The sequence below is a fragment of the Esox lucius genome, chromosome 25, assembly GCF_011004845.1.
Source record: "Esox lucius isolate fEsoLuc1 chromosome 25, fEsoLuc1.pri, whole genome shotgun sequence".
NCBI lineage: Eukaryota > Metazoa > Chordata > Actinopteri > Esociformes > Esocidae > Esox > Esox lucius.
In genome coordinates, this window is record NC_047593.1 from 15932044 (window position 1) to 15954146 (window position 22103).

At 44.4% G+C, this 22103-nt stretch overlaps 1 protein-coding gene across 2 annotated transcripts in view; it reads left to right on the top strand.

Annotated features, from left to right (window-relative positions):
• The window catches only part of galntl6 (polypeptide N-acetylgalactosaminyltransferase like 6), a 159432-nt gene that overhangs the window by 12554 nt on the left and 124775 nt on the right, over window positions 1–22103 (top strand). Inside the window, exon 1 of one of the 2 annotated variants that reach the window (XM_034291110.1) lies at window positions 7239–7318. The exons of the other annotated variant lie outside the window; for it this stretch is intronic. The gene's annotated coding sequence lies outside the window, so the exon portion shown is untranslated. Of the gene's footprint in view, window positions 1–7238; window positions 7319–22103 lie in introns of those variants that run through there. 2 annotated transcript variants of the gene reach the window in all.

Below are 22103 nucleotides of genomic sequence, written 5' to 3' on the forward strand. Positions count from 1 at the left end.
GATTAGAAATGTAATTACAGTTCGCTGTGACATCTCTGCATCCACCGAGTTGCTGACAAAGTCATGAACAAACTGGTGATTTGCTGCTGCAGGCGCTTTCAAAATACGTCTTGGCCCTGTGTAAACAATGTGGGTTCGTGTAGAAGTGAGTAATCTCTATGTGAACGTAGGCTAATGAATGCATGTACAGTAGGTTTGTAAGTGCCAGATAATATGTGGGGGATGTTGGCTTGAGAACTTCACGATAAGTGGGGAAGTTGGAACACTTTGCTTAATAGAGAGATTGTTGTGTTTATTGTTTTAGCCTGCTGCAATTAACGCTACTTTTAGCAATTATTCCATAGTGATGGCAGCGGTTATATTCTTTCATTCTGTCACCTTTGGTATGACTTTGTTTTCCGTTTAATTACTCTCAGATGTGTTGCACTGTCTTCATCATTATGTTGTGACAAATAGATTAATCATTTTTCTTCACATTTTTCCCCAGCATCTAACACAAAAGTTCTGCGGTTACATATTTTAGCCTAATTCACCCGTCTGCTTAGATAATGAGAGTGAGAGCGACCGAGAAACATAGTGATCAAGAGACAGAGAGAAAGAGACTGTTATGGGCCCTGTGGGGATCAAAAGTAGTGAACTATTTAGGGATTATGGCACCATTGGGCCACACCCTGCAGTGGCTCATGGGTAGAGAGAGGCAGTCTGGGTAGAGGGATGACAGCCCTGGCACTGGCAGAACACTGAATAATTAGGCATTGCTGTTTCAATGTCCCCACCTAACACTGCAGCAGAAAGCTTTAAGTATCTATTATGTAGCGGGACATATGTTTGTGGTGAAAGCCACACTGAGGTAAGTGAGAAAGGCATGAATGGGTTTGACAGCAACTTCTCTCTACTGAACATGTAATAACCTTAAGAGGACATTAATGCATTTTCTATGCAACTTTAATAACTTTTCCCTGTCGGTACCCTTGTTAAACATTATACATCTCTTAATAGTATTGTGCGCACTAGAATTATTGGCACCCAAGGGAAATATGATGAAAAAAGTCTGTGAACAAATTGCTGTTCAGCAGCTTGATGGTACACTCAGAAAAACCCAGATTAATCTAACCCTCAGTTGGGTGAATATTGTTTAAAGAAAAAACATAATTTGGTATGATTTATAAAGCCACAATATTTGCCAGCCCTAGAACATTTTTAAGTTCATCTGTGTCTTTGGGAACACTTAAATGGTCATCCATGACATCCTGTTTCACTGGGGTATAAATATGAGGTGACAAACACGGAAAAGGTTGTTGAACTTCACAAATCACACAAAATGTATTAAAGGTAGCCACATGCCTGAAAATGTGCACTATTAGGGCAATACTTTAGAAATATAAAACAGCTGGAGCTCTGATAAACCTGCCTACAAGAAGTAGTATGTGTATTTTGCCCCCACATACAGTGAAAATGGTGGTTCAAGTGGTAAATTATTTTTTTGCTGAAATTGGTGACACCTTGGGGTCACCAAGTCTCTAAAACTACAAGTAGACGCCAGATCCTGGAGGATTTTATGTCCCAAAGTGAGTGAAACACTTGCACTGTACAGAGCCCTGTGGGACCACTCACCAGCGGGGCTGGTGAAAGAAATATTAGACCCTTCAATGCCAAAATCTATCTGGACGTGGTGGGGGATAATTTTATGCCCTGGTTCCCGCTATGTTTTTGAATAAAATAATATTTTTTTATTTTGTTGTTGGTGGCCTCTGTGCGTGAAATAATTTACTTAAGCCCACCATCAGTGTAGTGTGTGTGTGTGTGTGGGTGCATGTTATTCTAAGTTAAATCACTGTTTCTCCTATACGGTCGTTAATCAGTGATCAAGAGTGTACTGCTCACCACTACAGGAAGTGACCTCTTAGGATTTATTGGTTGCCGCGATAAGACATATGGCTTAGTGGATGTTTAATGTAGTAGGGCGTCTTCGAACTGGCTGTATGGGTTTACGGAGCTGTAGGAACAGTTTAAAGTTGGTTGATGTGTGGGTCGATTGAACCACATTGTGCACAACCTAAATGTGCGGTGATTGGTTGGATCTGATTCGTGATCACTAAAACATAAAGGGACCATGGGCTGCTGGAAGTGTGTGTCAGAAGATCGTGTCACCATTGTCGACTGTGGATTAGTGGTCACAATGTTTCACTTCTGCCCTAAACAACACCTCATCTGCTCTATTCAATCAATCAATCAAATGTATTTATAAAGCCCTTTTTGCATCAGCAGTTGTGGGCATGTGGGCTGAGTACAGAGTCTATTTAAACCTAGTCCAGGTAAGAAGCATGACCAGATGGACAAGGAGAGGGACAACATGGGGGGGGGGGTCTGCAGAGAAGCAGCTGATATCGTCAGGTATGGTCTTGATCTGCAACTCAACCAGGAGGACTTTGTACAGGGACAGCAAAGTCTTTCAAGCCTGGTACTCCGAGGGTGTGGGCCAAGACCTCATGTCCCCCGAAGTTTAAAACAGGGCAGGAAATTTAGAAAATGCATTCCTTAGATCTACAAGGATTAATAGTGGAGAAGGAGAACTGACCCTACTCCCCCGGCACAATAATATCGCAGCGTAAGACCTTGGGGCTGAGACAGGAGGGCCCAGTGACACCCACAATCCGCCCACATTGCCCAGCATCAACCAAAGGGACACCCACCAACCGCAACCACCCTGAAATGAGGGCTGAGTATTGCCAGCAGAGTGCAACCCAGTTGCACCATTCAGGGTCTATTCAGGGTCTTCCGCCTGGTTGGATAAGTGCCAACGTGGTCCGTACCCCATGAACATTATGGGACGTGTCCGTCGTGACAGTGTGTTACTAACCACTCTTGTCGTTACAACTTGTCTTTTGCCCCTCACTTTTATTCTGTGTGCCTGTGCCTGGCTGGATGCCTGCCAGGAAATAATTACCCCGTCCTTTTAACATGTTGCTGTGACTGAACTACCACAGCCCCAGGTCACTCGCTCTCCTTAAGGGAGGTAGGGAAAAAAAGGTGGGAATACATTCAGCGGTTCTCGCTGAATCAGGGCTAGCGGGGACAAGGAATTGCCTTCCTCTTCCCGTTTTCCGTGTGGTGTGGATAGATTGTGGTGTTTAACAGCGCTAGGCAGCCACCCACTGGGCCTCGAATTGTATGACATCTTGATTGTTGTTGTCACATCTTCAAATTGCATGCTGATGTGACTGTCTGCTGTGTAGGGCTTGATTGAACAGCCGCTATTACACGGCACAGCGATTAGCATAGCCTGTGTGTATGCTAATAAGTGTGCGGTAAAAGCTGTGGTGCAGGCAGATTTTTGACCAGAACACGGAATGTGTTTATAATTGCTAGCGTAATTCGAGCCGTGGGTGGGGGATTTGACTAAGTAGGAGCCTAATCCCACACTGAAACCTAAAGCAACGATTGCCCGAACAGTTCTCCCCTGTTTGTCAGTACTTATGTTAACCTAAAAATCCCTTTAGCACTTGCATGTTATGCTTACATCAGGGCCAGTAATTATGTCAAGATTTTAGCTCAAGGGGTGGCTCAGAATTTCTTTCAAACCTATGCTGTCTGGCAAATGAATTATCTACTTTGTTTCCTACTCGATCAGAACTTGTATACCTGGCTTTTTCATTTGTTGTAGTACCAAATCACATTTTATGTTGTGCCCCTAAATTTGTTTTAAGTTAGGCGCACCATTGCTATTTAAATGACACATTTTAATGTAGAGCCCTGTTTAAAAATGTACAGTCATGTGAAAAGTATTTTTTCACAAATGGGTAATCTTCACTTCAACACTATTGACATATAAAGGTAACCTAATTTTACAAATGATAGTGAAAGATTATAAGGTGGTACATTCATCAAAAATCTATGTATATTGAATCTCATAGTGTGGAAAAAGTAGGTGTACCCATATCTTCAATATCTGGTTTTGCCCCCATTTGACTGGAGTAAATGAATGTTTCTTGTAACTGTCCATCAGTTTCTTACATTTACTAAGAAGATTTTTTTTTGCCCACTCTTCTTGACAGTACTGCTTTAACTGTGTCATGTTCTACGGCAGTCTTTCATGCATGGCCCGCTACAAGTCCCCCACAGCATTTTGATAGGATTGAGATCTGGGCTTTGATGGTCATTTCGTAACCCTCCATTTCTTCTATTTGAACCATTCTATTGTTGCTTGTTCATGTTCAGTGATAGATGGCCTCAAATTCTCCTAAAAATTCACTGGTACAATGTGTAATTCATAGTTGACTCATGTTTTGCAAGTTGGCCCGTCCTTAAGGCAGCAAAGCAGCCCCAAACCATAACGCCACCACAAACATTCAATCAAGACCAAACCAGACCAGTTTTCTTATCAAATTGCTCTCTAATTACCTTCTAATCATTTGCACCTGTTTTTAGGGGGTACTAACTTTTTCCCCATATGGAAATCGCATTTCTGTTTATTTTTATTGCGAGTGGTTTAGATTTTTGTTTGTATGTATTTTCGTAGATTGGGTTACCTTTTTAGCTTCGATATCCATGTTTTATATAAAACAGAAAATAAACTTTACATTAGTATGCCAATGGGTGTAGATCCTTTTTCACACGACTGTATATGAACAAATCTCTCTTCAAACATATCATAAAAACATGACACCACACAAAAATAAAGGCAAATTATCATCAGGCAGCACTTTAGAGCAGCTCCCTGGGGAACATTTCTGTCTCTGCAAATATTTTTTTTTTCAAAACATTTTATTCATGTATTATAGTATCTCCATATGGCCCCTATAAATGCCCCTCGTTTCTCTTTCTCCTCTTTTCTTCCCTTTTCTCTCTCCCCCTCTCTCGCTCACTCCCTTTCTGCACATTCTCCCTCTCTCAAACGCAAACACGCATGGTAACAAAGTTATTTGCGAGAGAAGAGAAACGGTGACCTTGAGAATTACTTGTTAAAGGTCCGTGGAAAGGCTGGGAACGAACTGTTACACAAAGGCCAAGCCCAGTGCTGTATCATTAATCAAAAATGGACTCGGGCCTCTGGGCAGTGTTATGTTTTCATTTTTTTTTACAGGGTGAGTTATTAAAAGAGATAACAGGGCTGACCGCCTTCTACTCCGGGCTGTTGTTGTAGAACGCCAGGGAGTTCCGGAACGCTACAGCTCTCATTCCACAGCAACATCAATATTGTTACTGTTCCGAACCAGAATGTCTTGTTCCAATAGGGATGTTTATATCTAAATGTATATGTACTAGTGATTCCCTTTCCCCGATTTTAACCCATTTCTGTCTGTTTTATCTTATTGAATTTTGATTTGTGTTTATGGTGTGATGACACAACTTGGGTTGGCCTCATTGCCAGCAATAATTTATCTATATTTCATGGACCTACCAGCTGGTTGCCAGGAGCTGTCCATATACCGTGGAGCTTAACACAGACAAAACCGTGGAGGTGGCGGTTGACTTGTGTAAACGATGGCTGTGGCACATGTGCTCCGCTATAGTATGGGTTCCACCCACATGCTCCGCTATAGTTTGGGTTCAACCCACATGCTCCGCTATATTATGGGTTTAAACCACATGCTCCGCTATAGTATGGGTTCCATCCACATGCTCTGCTGTAGTATGGGTTCAACCCAGATGCTCCACTATAGTTTGGGTTCAACCCACATGCTCCGCTATAGTATGGGTTCAACACACATGCTCCGCTATAGTACGGGTTCAACACTCGTGCTCTGCTATAGTACGGGTTCAACACTCGTGCTCCGCTAGAGTATGGGTTCAACATACGTGCTCCGCTATAGGTTTGGTTCAACATACGTGCTCCGCTATAGGTTTGGTTCAACATACGTGCTCCGCTATAGGTTTGGTTCATCACACTTGGAGCCCTATAGTAGGGGTTCAAATTCACTTCTCTCTCTTTGCCCGCGGTTGTTATTGAATGAAGCATTGAAATGCTGACATACCTTGTATCACTGTAGCCTCCGTATCATCGTCTTTGTTGAACTGTCTTCTACAGTGAGTGCAAATAGCACTTGCCTGATGTGTTCATTGAAGCAAAAGTACAGGAAGCAGTTATTAAATCAGAAATGGCAGACTCTGCACCAGTGACAGAACAATAAGTGTGTCACAGCGATGAATACCCTTAGATTCCTCTAGCCCTTTTCTTACTTCCGCACCTACAACAATACAGGAGACCACTATCGAGTTTACAATTACAGGATTCCTCTTTGAGTGAAATCGATGGCTATTCATTTTGTTTGTCGACGAAAGTAAAATATAATTTAATATTTCTGCGTAACCTTGGGGATATCGACTGAGCTGTGCTCACAACACGGATGAATTAACTGAAGTTGTGAACGGTGGCTGGTAAATAGCTGCAAAAAGAGATTGAATGCAGCGGATAATTGGCAAACCTGACACATTCTTAACTTTGACCTTCGGAGTAGTTGTGTCAGATCGCAGGAGCCGTGGGCACACGTGTTCCACAAAGCTCCCAGGCCATCTCTTTACACCAGCCTACTGTACACAGACACACATGCACACAGTACTACTATAACGGGCTCAGTGATTGGCTAGGGCTGGCTTGAGACAAGATCCAGACCAGTCATGGCTGTAGAAAACAAAGAGGGTATCTAGTACCCTCTTCGCTCTAATCATGCTGCTTCTGTAGCCTTGGATCAGTCTCGCACTTCAGAGAGCCACAGAGACCCTCAGCTCAACAACCCGAAGCAAACTGGGCCTTATTACGTTACGATGTGCATCGCCCGGCCCGCCGAATGAGCATGCCTCACTCACGGAGAGAAAAGGGAAGGACGGTGTGGCCCAAAGGGATCTGCTACTTGCTGCTTCACCAGAAGACAAATCCACAACGAACAGGCCTGCGTGTATTTGCTGCTTCCTGGTAATACCTCGTTAGGCTGATATACAGGCAGTGCTTGTGTGTGTGTGTGTATAGGGACATGTTTCAGGAAAGTTGTGTTGGACGCCACTGACGTTGATGGTACTGGTACTGGACTTACCTGTGATTTGTATTATCCAAGGTCTGTGCCTGGTTGAATGTTGAAGCCATGTCGTAACTGGAAGAGCCTGGATTGTTCCAATCATGACAAGTCTAGGAATTTGTCAAGTGCTTATGAAACAAAGAAGGACCGAATGTTAAGCTCATGAAATCCTACAACTACAGTCAACTACAGAAATCCTACAAGCACAGCCCCTGGGGAGTTTATTTTTTATCAATTTGTTTACATATTTGGACACATGGATATTTCAGCCAAATTCTAACCACATTTATGGATGAATGTAGAAGGTAAGGCATTTTAACAAATAACACAAAAAAGGAAGAGATAAATTGTGGATTGTAGGATTGAGGAATGACTGATTCAAAGCCCAGCAATCCTTTTGAAATGCTGGGGAGGGACTTAAAGCAGGCCATACGAATCCCTGTGAACATGACACATTAGAAGCAGTACAGTAAAAAAGAGTGGGAAAAAATTCCTTCCAGTCGACATACCCATGTGTAAATATTGGTACATTTAATCTCCTTTACACCTAATAAATATGCACTGTAGGCTACATAAATTGAGTAAATACCTTATAAATATCTTTGTAGATTAAAGTAAGCATTAGCCATTACATTCATGTTCATTTCCTTCCATTATGAACGCTGACATTCAATGCTGTTCTACAGTAAGTGTTTTGATTCTGAACTGATACTGCTTCCTGATAGTTGTTTTTCATTCAACATTAGCTGGAAAATGAAATATTGATTACATTACATCTCCCCATGCCCTTATTTCCTTGCACACACGCACACACAAACAGATCTACTCAAACACACATTCACATTGTGAGATGGTCACAGTGGCACTAGAAATGGAGTCAACATCCTCACTCTCCATTCTAAGCCATCTGTATGATGCAGGAGTGTCCAGTCCTCGCTCCATTCTGGATTTATTGTAGTTTTTTTTTTTTTTACCTGTCTGTTTTATGATCCAAGATGAATAGGTTGATGATCGAGTCCAATTGCTTGTCAAATGCCTTAGGAAACGGTAAAGGTATTGCAGGAAGAAAACCATTAATGACATTAACTCTACCAAGCTGGGATATCAGGTCCTCCCAAAATAGGTAAATATACTTTGAATAGGGAAGAATACATTTTGGCTGTTTCGGTCCCCTAAGTAGATTCATTTGTCTGTGGAGATCATCATATAGATATGTCCTGACCAGGAAAGGTTTTTTGATGGGCATAAGATTGGTCTTATTCACATTGATTCTAAATCTAGTGAAGGTGCCAAATAAATGTAGATATTACATATTTCTTGGTGTGTGTTGAGGAGAGAAATTGGCCTTAATGGCCCAGCGCTTATTATGAATAACAGTAATTACTGCCTCATTCAGTGCTGGTGGCAAAGCCTCCACCTTATTGGATTGTGTAAACATGTTATGCAAATAGGGCGAGGGAAGGTAAATGTCTTCCACAATTCACAGAGGTAACCATATGTACCACAGGTCCTGCTGCTCTCAAGGTTTGGATAGTTTTGGGGATTTCTACTCGACAGATCTCCTCATTTGGGATTTCTGAGTCTTGTTGGTACCGAGTAGAGAGATTATACTCCTCCAACTTCATTGGGGAGTAATTTGGCATCAAGCAGAAACAAATCAATGTGGGTATAAACATTATAAACATGATACAGAAATAAATTATCTTATTTACTAGAGTTAGAGGTTTTGCGTGAGGAAAATAAATCCTAGTGATGGTCTAGTACACAGTTCCAGTCTCCACCCATGACCAGAGCAGCCTGACATTTTTACTGCTAGAGCAATTTTGCATGCCCCTTTCTCTATTCTGTGAAGGTACAGTAGTGTTGAAGTTGAGCCAAAGGCCACAGGTATTTTCTCCTGAAATCTCCCGTGTTGAAGACGGGGATCAGATGCAGGAAAGAGAGAGAGACAAAAACTGTGAGAGGAGGAGAGAGGAAGAGAGAGCGAAAGGGACCTGCTCCGGCTTACATCTTCTGAGACACTGTGTCTCCTCGAACGTTGCTTTGATCAGTGGTTAATAACCTTCTCATGACTTGGAGGTTCAGAAACAAAGGGAACGTGCTGCTCCGCTTGTGACATCTGTCATTTGCTCCTTTAAATCCTTTTATTGGCGATTAATGGTAATGATGCAGGTGAGAAAGAGTGAATCCCCGCTGTGCCTTTGCTGATTGGCTCTTCCAAGTATCTAAACGCCGCTGATTGGCTCTCCCAATTGTTTCCACTCTGCTGATTGGCTCTCCCAACTATCTGCACTCTGCTAATTGGATCTCCCATATATCCTTAATACGGGCCATCAGAGCCCCTAATCCTAAATCCCTGTGGTGGAGGTTTCCATCCTGTGTGCAGTTTAAAGTTCTATTTAGTTGTTGTAACACTGAAGCTCTATATTGTTTTTGTGACACTGAATCTTTGTAGTTATTTTGACACTGAAGCTCTGTTGTTGTTGTGACACTGAAACTCTGTGATGCTGCTGTGACACTGAAACTCTGTGATGCTGCTGTGACACTGAAACTCTGTGATGCTGCTGTGACACTGAACCTCTGTAATGTTGTGATCGTTTTGCTGTAGCCCACTGATAATACCCTCCTGTGTTGCTGATCCATCAATGTACCCCAGGCCAGAAGTGTATCTCTCTGGGCCACAGTATTCTCCGTGTCCCAAAGCAATAGACAACCTGCAGCAATATTTCAGGTCCGGCCGGACTGTGCACATTTTGTGTTGAATATTGTATAATCAAAGTTACATCTTAATCATCATGAAAAATTATCTGTACAGTTTGGTGTAGTATTTATAGAATAGTTTTGAATGACAAATGGCGAGGCCACGTGAGAAAAAGTGAACAGGACAGAAAGGGTGAGAAAACAAGACGGGGAGACCGTCCAAAAGAGGTAGAAGAGAGCCAGATTAGAGAGGGAAAGAGACAGAGAGAATGAGAGAGAGATGGAGAGCGACGGAGAGAGTGAGAGAGCCAGAGAGAGAGGGAGAGTGAGGTAGAGAGACAGAGTGGGAAAGCGACAGAATGTGGGAATATTGTGAGTGTAAATACACAATTTTCTCTCTCTACCATTCTCTCTAAGTTATTACATTTTTTTATCCAGCAATAAAGAATGTGTTGAGTATATGGAACTATAATAAAAGCACTTTTATTTCTGGGTCGCCGCTGGCTGCCTTATGCAAAAGCTCCCGCTATTTGTCGGGATTGGCTTTGAGAGAAATGCAAACCGAGGCAGCAGAAAGCAATAAAGTGGTCCGTAATGAGGAGAAAACGTCACATTAGCGTCCTGTTGTTCAGATTCCAGATGCTCTGCAGCTTGAAGCCAAGCCACTTGGAACAGTGAAGCTCATCTTTTCTAAAAGTGAAACCCTTTAAAACAGAATGACGGCTAATGAGAAGAGGCTGAGCACAGCAGTGCCTCTGTGTGTGTATGTCTGTGTGCGTGTGTGTGTGTGTGTGTGTGTGTGTCTACTGATGAAAGTTGAAAATGGTCAGGGTAATTGGGTTTGAAGGAGCACAGTGTGTTATGTCTCTGTCAAATCAATATAACTAAATGTTCCTGTAATGTGTGTATTTTTCATGCGTAAATTGCCTGAAGCAATGATTTTATCAAAGAGGTGCTCAGGAGATAGAGAACACAATGGCGTTGCACAGATTCTCTGCACCAATAGTTCAGCAGGGTCAGTGTTTTTCTCTTAATACACAAAAGAAAAAGGGTTCCAAAAGGGTTCTTTTACTGTTACTTTGAGATAGCTTTTTTTGGTTCCAGGGACAATGTTTTGGTTCCCAGGAGAACCCTTTTTACTTGCAACCTAAAAGGTTTCTTCCTGGAACCGAAAAGGATTTCCTTAGGTGATAGTCGAAAAACCCTTTAGAATAATTTTAAAGGAGTTTCGATCACTCGTTCTTGATGCTGAAATTATAACATGTCTTTGCGGCTGTCTTCCAATGAGGGGAAATCACATTCCGTGATACTAGGGCTTTCATCTAACACTTTTTGGATAGATATTCACTTGAGTTTGGTCATTTTGTCACGTTAAGCCTGACGTTTATGTCCCACAAAGCTATATTCAGTGTTGCAATAGCCTGCCAGTGTTCACAGAAGCATTTTTTCTTCTTGCAATATCATCATTCCGTCATGTTAAGCCTGATTTTTATGCTTCACGGAGATATATATGTTGTTGCAACGGCCTACCAGTGATCACAGAAGTGGGTTTTTATCTTCAGCGCCGCTGGGTCTCTGTTAGTCATCAACTAGTTTTGTTATGGAGGTGAGGAGGAGGGAGGGCATTCTCACTAGATGAATTGTGACCATTCTCTGAGGGAGGAACGGACGAGGTGCCATCGTGGGGTCTGGGCCTGTGCGGTGAGGTCTGTACCTGGGCCTGGGCTGTGAGGTCTCTGCCTGGGAGGTAAAATCTCTGTCTGGGCAGTGGGGTCTCTGTCTGGGTCTCAGTCTGGGCGGTGAGGTCTCTGTCTGGGTCTCAGTCTGGGCGGTGAGGTCTCTGTCTGGGTCACTGTCTGGGCAGTAGGGTCTCTGTCTGGGTCTCTGTCTGGGCCCGGGCAGTGAGGTCTCGATCTGGGCAGTGAGGTCTATGTCTGGGCCCAGGCGGTGCGGTCTCTATCTGGGCGGTGAGGTCTCTATCTGGGCGGTGAGGTCTCTGTCTGGGTGGTGAGGTCTCTGTCTGGGTGGTGAGGTCTCTGTCTGGGTGGTGAGGTCTCTGTCTGGGTGGTGAGGTCTCTATCTGGGCGGTGAGGTCTCTGTCTGGGTGGTGAGGTCTCTGTCTGGGTGGTGAGGTCTCTGTCTGGGTGGTGAGGTCTCTGTCTGGGTGGTGAGGTCTCTGTCTGGGCCCGGGCAGTGAGGTCTCTATCTGGGCGGTGAGGTCTCTGTCTGGGTGGTGAGGTCTCTGTCTGGGTGGTGAGGTCTCTGTCTGGGTGGTGAGGTCTCTGTCTGGGTGGTGAGGTCTCTGTCTGGGTGGTGAGGTCTCTGTCTGGGTGGTGAGGTCTCTGTCTGGGTGGTGAGGTCTCTGTCTGGGTGGTGAGGTCTCTTGCTTCGCAGACATGTTAATTTGGAACAAGCTTCTTCAGATTCACATAGATGACCGTACAAAAAGGACTTCCTCAAGGCTCAGTTTTAGGTCCTTTGTTATTCACTCCTTATGTAAATTATATTTGTATTACAGTGAGGAACTGCAAGTATAATTTTTATGCTGATGACACAATACTGTATGCTGTTGCTCCATCACTTGCTTGAGCATTTGATCTCCAGTAAGATGTCCTACTCCTACAAAAATCCCCTACAGATCATAAGCTGGTGCTAAATGCAAGTAAAACTAAATACATACTTATCTATCCTGAGCGAAGGAATCAACATGTAATTGATCTTAAGATTAATACTGTAGACAGTTCTATTATAGAACGTGTTCTGGCTTACAAATATTTAGGGATTTGATTAGATTAATGTCTTTCATTCAAAACACATGTTAATGAATTGGTGAAAAAGTTGAGGGTTAAACTTGGTTTCTTTTATAGAAACAAAGAGTGCTTGTCTTACCAGCATAGAACTGATATTGTTGAAGCTACTTTAATGTCGGTGCTGGGTTATAGTGATCTGTTTTACATCCGTGCATGAGCTTCAGTTTTAAAAGCTTTAGATTATTCAGCTTTGCGTTTTGTTACTGGTGCCGATATTCACACACATCATTGTCTTCTGTTGGGTTTGGTTGGTTGGGACTCTGGTTTCCCGGAGAAACAGACACTGGCTGATGTTTTTATATAAGGCTTTAGTGTATAAGCTGCCAAGCTATCTTACTTCTAAGTTAAAATGGAGAACTGAGGGTTATCAAACATGCTCTCAGGTTTGGTTGACACTAGAGATCCCTCGGGTTAATTCTTGGAATGATTTTCAAAACACTGACCTCATTCTTACATTTTTAGACAGATTACAAAATATTATCACAGCAGCAAACCAAAGGGACCAGATGCAGTACATTGTTGTCTGGGACAATGTAGCTTTCCATCGTTCTGCTCTGGTCCAAGACTGGATTCATTAACACCCACAATTTGCAGTTCAATACCTTCCACCATACTCCCCCTTCCTAAACCCCATCGAGGAGTTCTTCTCAGCATGGCGGTGGAAGGTTTATGATCTCCGGCACTATGTCCAGATGGCCCTCATTCAAGCTATGGAGGAAGCATGTGATCAAATTGAAGAAGCATCCATACAAGGGTGGATTCCTCACTCCAAAAGATTCTTCCCACGTTGCCTTGCAAATGAAAATATAGCTTGTGATGTTGATGTGGCCCTGTGGCCAGATCCAGCTAGACGGAGAGATGTTTAGGTTATGTTTATTTTTTCGGTACTGAACTGGATATGTAATTTATGTTACAGTATTACTGTAAGCTTACAAGACAATGGTACTTTCAGTAATACTGTATGAAAACTGGAAAATGTTGTGTTATGAATATTTTGTTGAAATGTTCAGTATTGACTTGAGTACATGAGAATAAATACATATTTTCATTAGTCTGCACAATTGGTGTCATGTGGTGTTGGGGAATTCATTTTTCCACTTTCTCTGTGTAAATGCTAAAAGTGTTTTAGGTTGAGCACAGGAGTGTTTGACTGATTCAGACAGAATCAGACCATATGATGGTTGGGTTTATGTTATGACCACAAAATAAGGTTCTTATAAGACATTGTCTAGTTTTGACAAAAGACTTCCATTTTGCAAATGATCTGAGGTGTGTTGCTACTTTGGTGTGGTGTTGTGCTAATTGTGTGAAGGGGTTTGGAACTGAAAAAAACTGTAATATATTCAAGGATAGTAAGGAGGGATTCAGGGGTCTGAAACGAGAATTTAAAGTTGTGTCAATTAGGTTGTTATGCACTCTTCCCAGGCCGTTAGCCAGGCTGTGGGGTTAGAGAGTGTAAAAGGGCCCAGTGATCAGGTCTCTGAAGACGTCTGGAGAGTGATTCTCCGCAAACGAGTCCTTTGTAAAAATGAATCTCGTCCCATGGTGAAATGGAATTTAAAAAGGCTGATATTTCATCAAACTACTGGCAGTTTGGGACTGTTTGAGAATAGCAAAGGGATTGAGCGTAGCACCGAGTTTGCAGGTGTGTGTGTGTGTGAGGCAGTGAGGTGTGGCAGGATTACATATCCCACGCTGCTGCTGTGTCTGATTTCTCCCCTGACCTCCAGACACCTACAGGGAGGAGGACTAATAAAGTAGAGCGGGAGCCCCCGTTCACCTCCTCCACATGCCGATGAAACATCTGCTCAGATTACTGGGGACTGCAGGAGCCAAGTCAGCTCCTTGTTACACATGCGGACACACGCAAATTCCACACACAAATGTATCTGTGTTCCCCAACCCTAACTGTAAATCTGCCCCCATTTCCACCATGGAGTCACTTTGGGCGGTCAGAATAAATATATTCCCAGTTAAAATCCTTAAAAACCAACCTGTAGTAACACTAACCACCGAACCCTCTTACCCTAACTAACCCTAACTAACCCTAACTAACCCTAACCCCAGAAAACCTGATGTCACCTCAGATCAGCGTGCACCTAAACCCAGCCCTAAACCTAACTCACACCGTAACCCTAAACTCACCTATAACCCAAACCTTAACCCCAGGCCTAAACCTAACCCATACCATAACCCTAAACTCACCTATAACCCAAACCTTAACCCCAGGTCTAAACCTAACCCATACCATAACCATAAACTCACCTATAACCCAAACCTTAACCCCAGCCCTAAACCTAACCCATACCATAACCCTAAACTCACCTATAACCCAAACCTTAACCCCAGGTCTAAACCTAACCCATACCATAACACTAAACTCACCTATAACCCAAACCTTAACCCCAGCCCTAAACCTAACCCATACCATAACCCTAAACTCACCTATAACCCAAACCTTAACCCCAGCCCTAAACTTAACCCGTACCGTGACCCTAAACATACCTATAACCCAAACCTTAACCCCAGGCCTAAACCTAAACTATACCCTAACCCTAAACATAATGTCCCTGTTGTCCCCAAACAGGTACCCCCATCTCTCTCATATATTTTTTTCCTCACTAATCTCTCCGTTTTCTCGTCCTCCTTTTCTCCCTCTCACACTCTCGCCCTGTCACATGGTCTTTGTGTGTTTTCACGGGACGGCGGAGCGCCATTAGAGACCGCTCCCTTAACAACAGGGATGATGATGTATTCGTGGTTGGCGGTGCACTGGTGCACAAAGACAGTCGGGCTGGCAATCAGGCAGTCCGGCCGGTGGGCAGATGGTGGGGGGCAGTGAATGCACGGCGGCGGATGGCTCAGACAGAGGCCCTCACCGTCTCTCTCCTCCTGCGGACGACTGAATCCCCTGTGTGACGCACACACACACACATACACACAGGCATGCGCACAGACACACACACACACACACACACACACACACACGCTCACAGGCACGCACACACACTCACAGCGAAATCCCTCTGTGCCTCGCCGCCATCCTTCCGCAGAAGAGAAATTATGGGAGAGGTCACAGCGTCATGTTCTCTGCTAGATTGGAATTTGTTTTGTACATCGTTTGTGGCGGGCGGCTTCTCGCTTCCCTCGTTCCCTCGCTGTTTTTCCGCCGGCGTGCTCACTGGAGATGTTAGACCTGGCACCGGGGAGAGATAGGAATTGCATTAGCACGTGGGTGACTGTTCACCTTGAGTGGAGACTGACTGCTGTAGCTTCTCAGTCGGCCTAGATGCTGAGCAGATCTTCCCTACAGTAATGTCCCTGTGTCTGGTTTATCACTATCATTACCATCATGGGTCTGGAGTGTACCAATATCATTACCATCATGGGTCTGGGGTGTACCAGTATCATTACCATCATGGGTCTGGAGTGTACCAATATCATTACCATCATGGGTCTGGGGTGTATATCAGTATCATTTCCATCATGGGTTTGGGGTGTATATCAGTATCATTACCATCATGGGTCTGGAGTGTACCAATATCATTACTATCATGGGTCTGGGGTGTATATCAGTATCATTTCCATCATGGGTTTGGGGTGTATATCAGTATCATTACCATCATGGGTCTGGGGTGTATATCAGTATAATTTACATCATGGGTCTGGGGTGTATATCAGTATCATTACTATCATGGGTCTGGGGTGTATATCAGTATCATTACCATCATGGGTCTGGGGTGTACCAGGGTCATTACCATCATGGGTCTGGGGTTTACCAGTATCATTACCATCATGGGTCTGGGGTTTACCAGTATCATTACCATCATAGGTCTGGGGTGTGCCAGGATCAATACCATCATCAGTCTCTGGTGTATATCAGTATCATTACCATCATGGGTCTGGTGTGTACATGTTCTGAGAACCAGTCTAATCACAGCATCTCCCCGCGGTACGGCAGAGTTGAAAACCAGGTAATCTATTCCTCCAACAATTATCCCATCAAGCCTTGCTGCATCTAATCACACTCCTCACCTTACCAGGAAGTGAGTCTAAGTGATTCCTTGGAGGAAACACTGTGCAGGTTGTAGACCTCAGCTCAGCCACAAGCAGCTTGGAGAGACAATCACCCCTCTGCCTGTTTTCACTCATCTGTGCAACACTCATTGCGGTCTCTCCTGGTCACGGCCGTGACCGCCCTGCCATTTAACCCGGAGTGTAGTGGTGCCTCGGCACTACAATAACAGTGCGTCCGACAACCATTGCCACTCACGAAGCCTCAGTCAGACCTAATAATTAAAACATATCTCCACCCTAAACAGGCAATCTGTGTTTTTGGGGGATCCGTTTGAGATCACCAACCCAGCGAGAAAATACAACCCGTGCGCAGTCCGACTGCAGTGTGATATCAAACTCTGAGTGAGCCAGTCAGTATTGAGCCATTCCGTGATTCTGACAACTTCCCAGCAGTGAGACGGCAGTGCTGAAGGACAGCTCGTGATATCACAGTGAAGGTGCTGAGCCTTGACAGTGTAACCGTGTCTCTACCTGACAGGATCACAAAGAGCTGATGCACCACGAAGCGCCGTTACTCTGGGTTCTGTTCTGCTTCACACCAGCCATCTTGAGCGGCCCCATTTAGCCTGGACGGGAGAGAGAGGGAGCAGCGTCTAACAGTGCTTTTACATGTTTTAATTCCTCTAACATGGGAATGGCAGCCAAAACAGAACACGAGTTACATGTAAGATTCTTGTAGTGGCTCAATTTCCACGGGTGGGTGGGGAACAGAAATAATAGTATCATGGATTGTATTCGAAACATAGAAATGTGTTTGCTAAGCCGTCGATTGACGGCACAAACATTTCAAGGCGCTTGGATCATAGTAATTTCGAGCTGCTGGATGTAATGCTTATGAAACACACAAGAGATATGTAAGCCCTCTGAGGTACCACGTGCATGGGTCGTACACATGTCAGAGCCCCTGCATAGCACTGACAACATTACACTTACTGAAGTACTACGAAAAAGCTGAAGCAAAGGGGAGGAGAATATTACGCCACTGGAGAGGTGTGTGTGTGTGGGGGTGGGGGTGGGGTGGGATGAAAGGAATAAGATGCGGAAGAATAGATGGAAGAGATGTCGGGGGGGGGGGGGCAGGAGGAGGTAATGGAGCAGGGGAAGGAAAAGAATGAAATGGCCGTGAAGGCAGCTGTGGGTCTGTGTAGTTATTAAGTGGAGATCCCTCCACAAGCATTCTCACAATAGCACGTCGGTTGGAGTCAATCACAAATATCACATTTAATCAGGTTTTTGGAAACCCGGGATGGGAGACCAGAGGCACCACTGTAGATTGATCCTCTGTCCAGCAGGAGGTCTCGCCCAGAATGAACCATGGGAACCCGTGTCCGGATGTGATATCGTGGCAGAGATGTTCAAACGTTCAAAGAATGTTGACAGAATGTTTACAAAAAAGTACTACATACTGTATGCAATATATGTGATATAATGTATTGATGTATTAGAAATACAAGGTTGCGGGTGGAATGAAAACATTTCATCCTGCGTGTCGGCCCTCTGTTTCGAACAATTAAAATTCCGGTTGGAAATGGCCTAATTTAAGGCAATAATTGTTGTTTTTTTCAAGCCCAGGAGCTCTTTGTGCTTCATTGTGTTGCAAATGTCATTGTGTGAACGGTGATGCAGAGATATGAGGCTGCCAGCCACACACCCAGTGTTAGTGTCAAGCAGGGACCTGTCAGTTTTTCGGCGTGGGGCTGAATCATTCCAGTTTGTCCACAGGCAGAGCGATCTATTCCTCTACATCAGTATACATTGCCAAGTATATTGGCTTCCGAATCTTTCAGGAAAAACTGGAGATGTGGATAGTGCATGAGGGGGGATACGCCATTAAAGAAAGTGGTACTGCACGAAGGAAATGCGTTGTTTGAAAGGATTTTGCTGTGGACAAGAACAGCAACATGGTAGATCACTTAAAGGCACAGTCTTTGATTTCTGGCCACTGATTGTATATGTGGCGCTATTGAGCCAAAAGGGCATACGAAGTCATGTGGCAGTCTGTGCCCCATGTCATCAAATGCAGTTGCTTTCAAACTTAAATTCTACTTGTAGATACACCTATATATAACGTATTACACATTCAGCCCAAATGGGCAGTTTTAACAAAATACACTGTTAATAACAAAAGTCCCAGACTGCACCTTTATTTGCCACTATTATTTGTACGGACACAGGCCGCGCAAAGTTTGAGTGTCGCTAAGTAGTCTAGTTAGAAAGCGGTTGTTTTTCAAATATATTTTCAGTTGTCATTGTCAATGTGCCAGTGTGACATTGCTTGGTGAAAACTGAAAGAAAGGGTTGGGTTTCCTTTTTATATCCAATTGTTAAATCAGACACAGTCACTGTTAAATAGACAGGCGGACACAGTCATTGTTAAATAGACAGGTGGACACAGTCATTTTTAAATAGACAGGCGGACACAGTCATTGTTAAATAGACAGGCTGACACAGTCATTTTTAAATAGACAGGCGGACACAGTCATTGTTAAATAGACAGGCTGACACAGTCATTGTTAAATAGACAGGTGGACACAGTCATTGTTAAATAGACAGGTGGACACAGTCATTGTTTAATAGACAGGCGGACACAGTCACTGTTAAATAGACAGGCGGACACAGTCATTGTTAAATAGACAGGCGGACACAGTCACTGTTAAATAGACAGGCGGACACAGTCACTGTTAAATAGACAGGCGGACACAGTCATTGACACAGGGGAAAGGGAGTAATAGACCACCATTTAAAAAAACATCATGACCACAACAAAACAAATAGATGTCATTTGGCAGGGAACTGAGTGACCTTCGGATCTGTTCTGTGTGGGTGAGTCGGGCTGTCGGGGGAGAATTTCTGCACTGATGTCAGGCGTCAGGTTTGGAATTAATGTAGCCGCCATAGGACTGGCTCCAAAAGACTGACCCATGGAGGATATGTGCTGCGCGCGTCCCTCCCCCTGTAGACCGTTCATCAGAGACTCTGCTGGTTTACCAGGCAAAGCCGGGCCTGGCTCACCGAGCAGCACCACATTGCACCAAAAGATATACGGTGACGGAGAGGCGTCCCTCTGCCTACACGCTGGCCCTGCGGAGCCGGCGCTGACTAAGCTTGCGCTAGGCCTTCGGAGACCAACGTCGGGGTCATGAATATGGGTGACTGTCTCTGTTCTTTTCTGCCTCTCTCTTTCCATCACTCGCCGCCTTTCTCTCCTTCCTGAGGTGTAAAGCCGCAATTCCGCCTTAGGAATAAATCAGCCCACTGATGCTGAGTGAAGTCGGAGCCAATGAGAAACTTGGTAGCCTCTCTCCCTCCGGAGAGCGGGGCGACCTCGCCGGCTACGCCGCGGCCTTCGCTGCACTCTGATGAGCAAACATTTGCATAGGGAGAGTGAAATATCACGCCGTGTTTGTGTCTCTCCTGGCAGAGAATGGCGAGCCGGAGAGGGAAGGAGAGCGGGGTGGAGGGCTGAAGGAACCATGTGAGTCACCGTATCCATCGCCGAAAGCGAGGCACAGGGGAGACCGAACAGGCCGCCGAATCCACATTGATATTCGTCGCTACACCTAGTGGCGATGACATCGTCACTCGCCTGCTATTGCTATATGAACGCAGTTTGCGTAGCAGTACGCGTAGGCTGTTTTGAGACTAGGCTAGGGGATTTGGTGTTTATTGGAGAATCAGGGTTGGATGCGTATGATCGGAGACATTCAGAGATCCCTCATCCAAACCCGGGTGGGACGTTAGACAATACACTCCGGTGTCACCACGGCTATCGAATCTAAAATCAAGTCATCTGGCCCTCATTACACAAGAAATGTTGGCCGTTTTTAGAATACAGAGACCTGAGCATCCTCGAATGTTAATCTCTGTGTGTCAACGCTTGTATGTTATAAGACAACTTCGGCAAGACCCAAGTGTTCCTCCGTAGAGAGCAGCTTTGGGCGTGTGTAATTAAGTAGCACATTGTGCAGTGTGTCTGTGGCCCATGGCCTTTGGACTGTCTGGGCAGAGCCTGTAATTGCTAAATTTACTGGAATCAATGTGCAGCGAGTGTAGCCTGACAGACCGCCTGGCTCAGCATGCACTGAGAACAGAGGGAAGAAGGAGAGGAGGGGGAGGAGGAGAGAAGGAGGAGAAGAAGCAAGGGAAAACGGTGAAGGGGACAGACGAACGATGTTAGAGGAGAAAGAGAACGAACCGCTATGGAGGAAGAAGAGGAGAAACCGATGAACAGCGCTAACACGGGATAGTTGAATGACAAAATCTGGCAGCTTGTTTTCGGAGACAGGGTTGCAGTTCAGTACAGGAGAGGATAGCTGAGATCAGATTGGTCGAGAGCAGGGAAAACGGCACAGGAGAAGATTGAGGAAAACAAATGTTTTAGTTAGAGAGAGAGAGTCCTATACAGAGAGTAAATGTGTTTACCTCTATGAAAGGGGTTCTTTGGTTCTCACCTCCAGGCCTTGGGATCCAAGGTACTGCAGGTTTTTATTCCACCCCTCTAATCAGAGACTGAGCAGAATAGAAAACCACTGATAGTCTGGGCCCCAGACTAGTGCCATAACAGAGTAATGGGTCTGAACTTGGATATTGCAGCAGAGTTTTTTTTTTTCCTGTAGTCTACGGTCTAAAAGGGATTGTAATGTGCTAGAGCAGATGTAGGGCTTTGTCCACGGTGGAAGATTCAGCGGCAGGCATCAGCGTCATTGGACTTTGTGAGGAGAACTGTGAACTCATGATCAGAATGTGGCCAAGTCATGACTGACCTTCCTTTACACTGTCGCTAAGTTACACTGGTGTAGCCCCGGCCAGCCTAGTCTGACTTGTACTGTGTGCCGTCCTCTGTTTTGATTGGAGTAGACCTGTCATGTATTGACCAAGTGCTGTCATTCCGCTGCATGTCCGTCTCGCCATCTTTCTGGAGTAAAGTGGAGATTAAAAAGTACAGTATGCTGATTTTATTTAGTTTCCACCTTTGCAAACATTTCTCCTCTCAAAGCATTGGGGATTTATTTCTCCTCCGTGTTTTTAAAATACACATAGGGAATAGAGGAACCATTTGCATTCACCCTACAAAGTATCTAACATAAGATGGTTACAAAAATAACTTCCTGTATTGTGCATCTGTCGGAGAAGGTTGGGGAAAATATTATAGGATCAGCCTTTACAGCCTGCACATAAAGCCACCATGCAGTCTTAGTAATTGTATTCACAAGTCATCACCATGTGACTAATACTTCACTGTTTCTGTTTATTCAGTGAACAACTCCTGTATTTCTTTTAAAATATACTGTAAGTTGGTCAGTTACAGTCAGATTGGCCCATAGTTTCAACTCACCCGATTAGGCTGAACTCCCAGGATGCTTGGCGGCATCAGGTTCACAATTCTAGAGTGTAATTTTGTGAAATTCCGTTTTTGACTGTGCCAAGACCCAATCAATAGCCTTGCGCCAAATGATATTTTAAGTTTCAGGTTTGTTTGTCACCCGCTGAACATTATGTATTC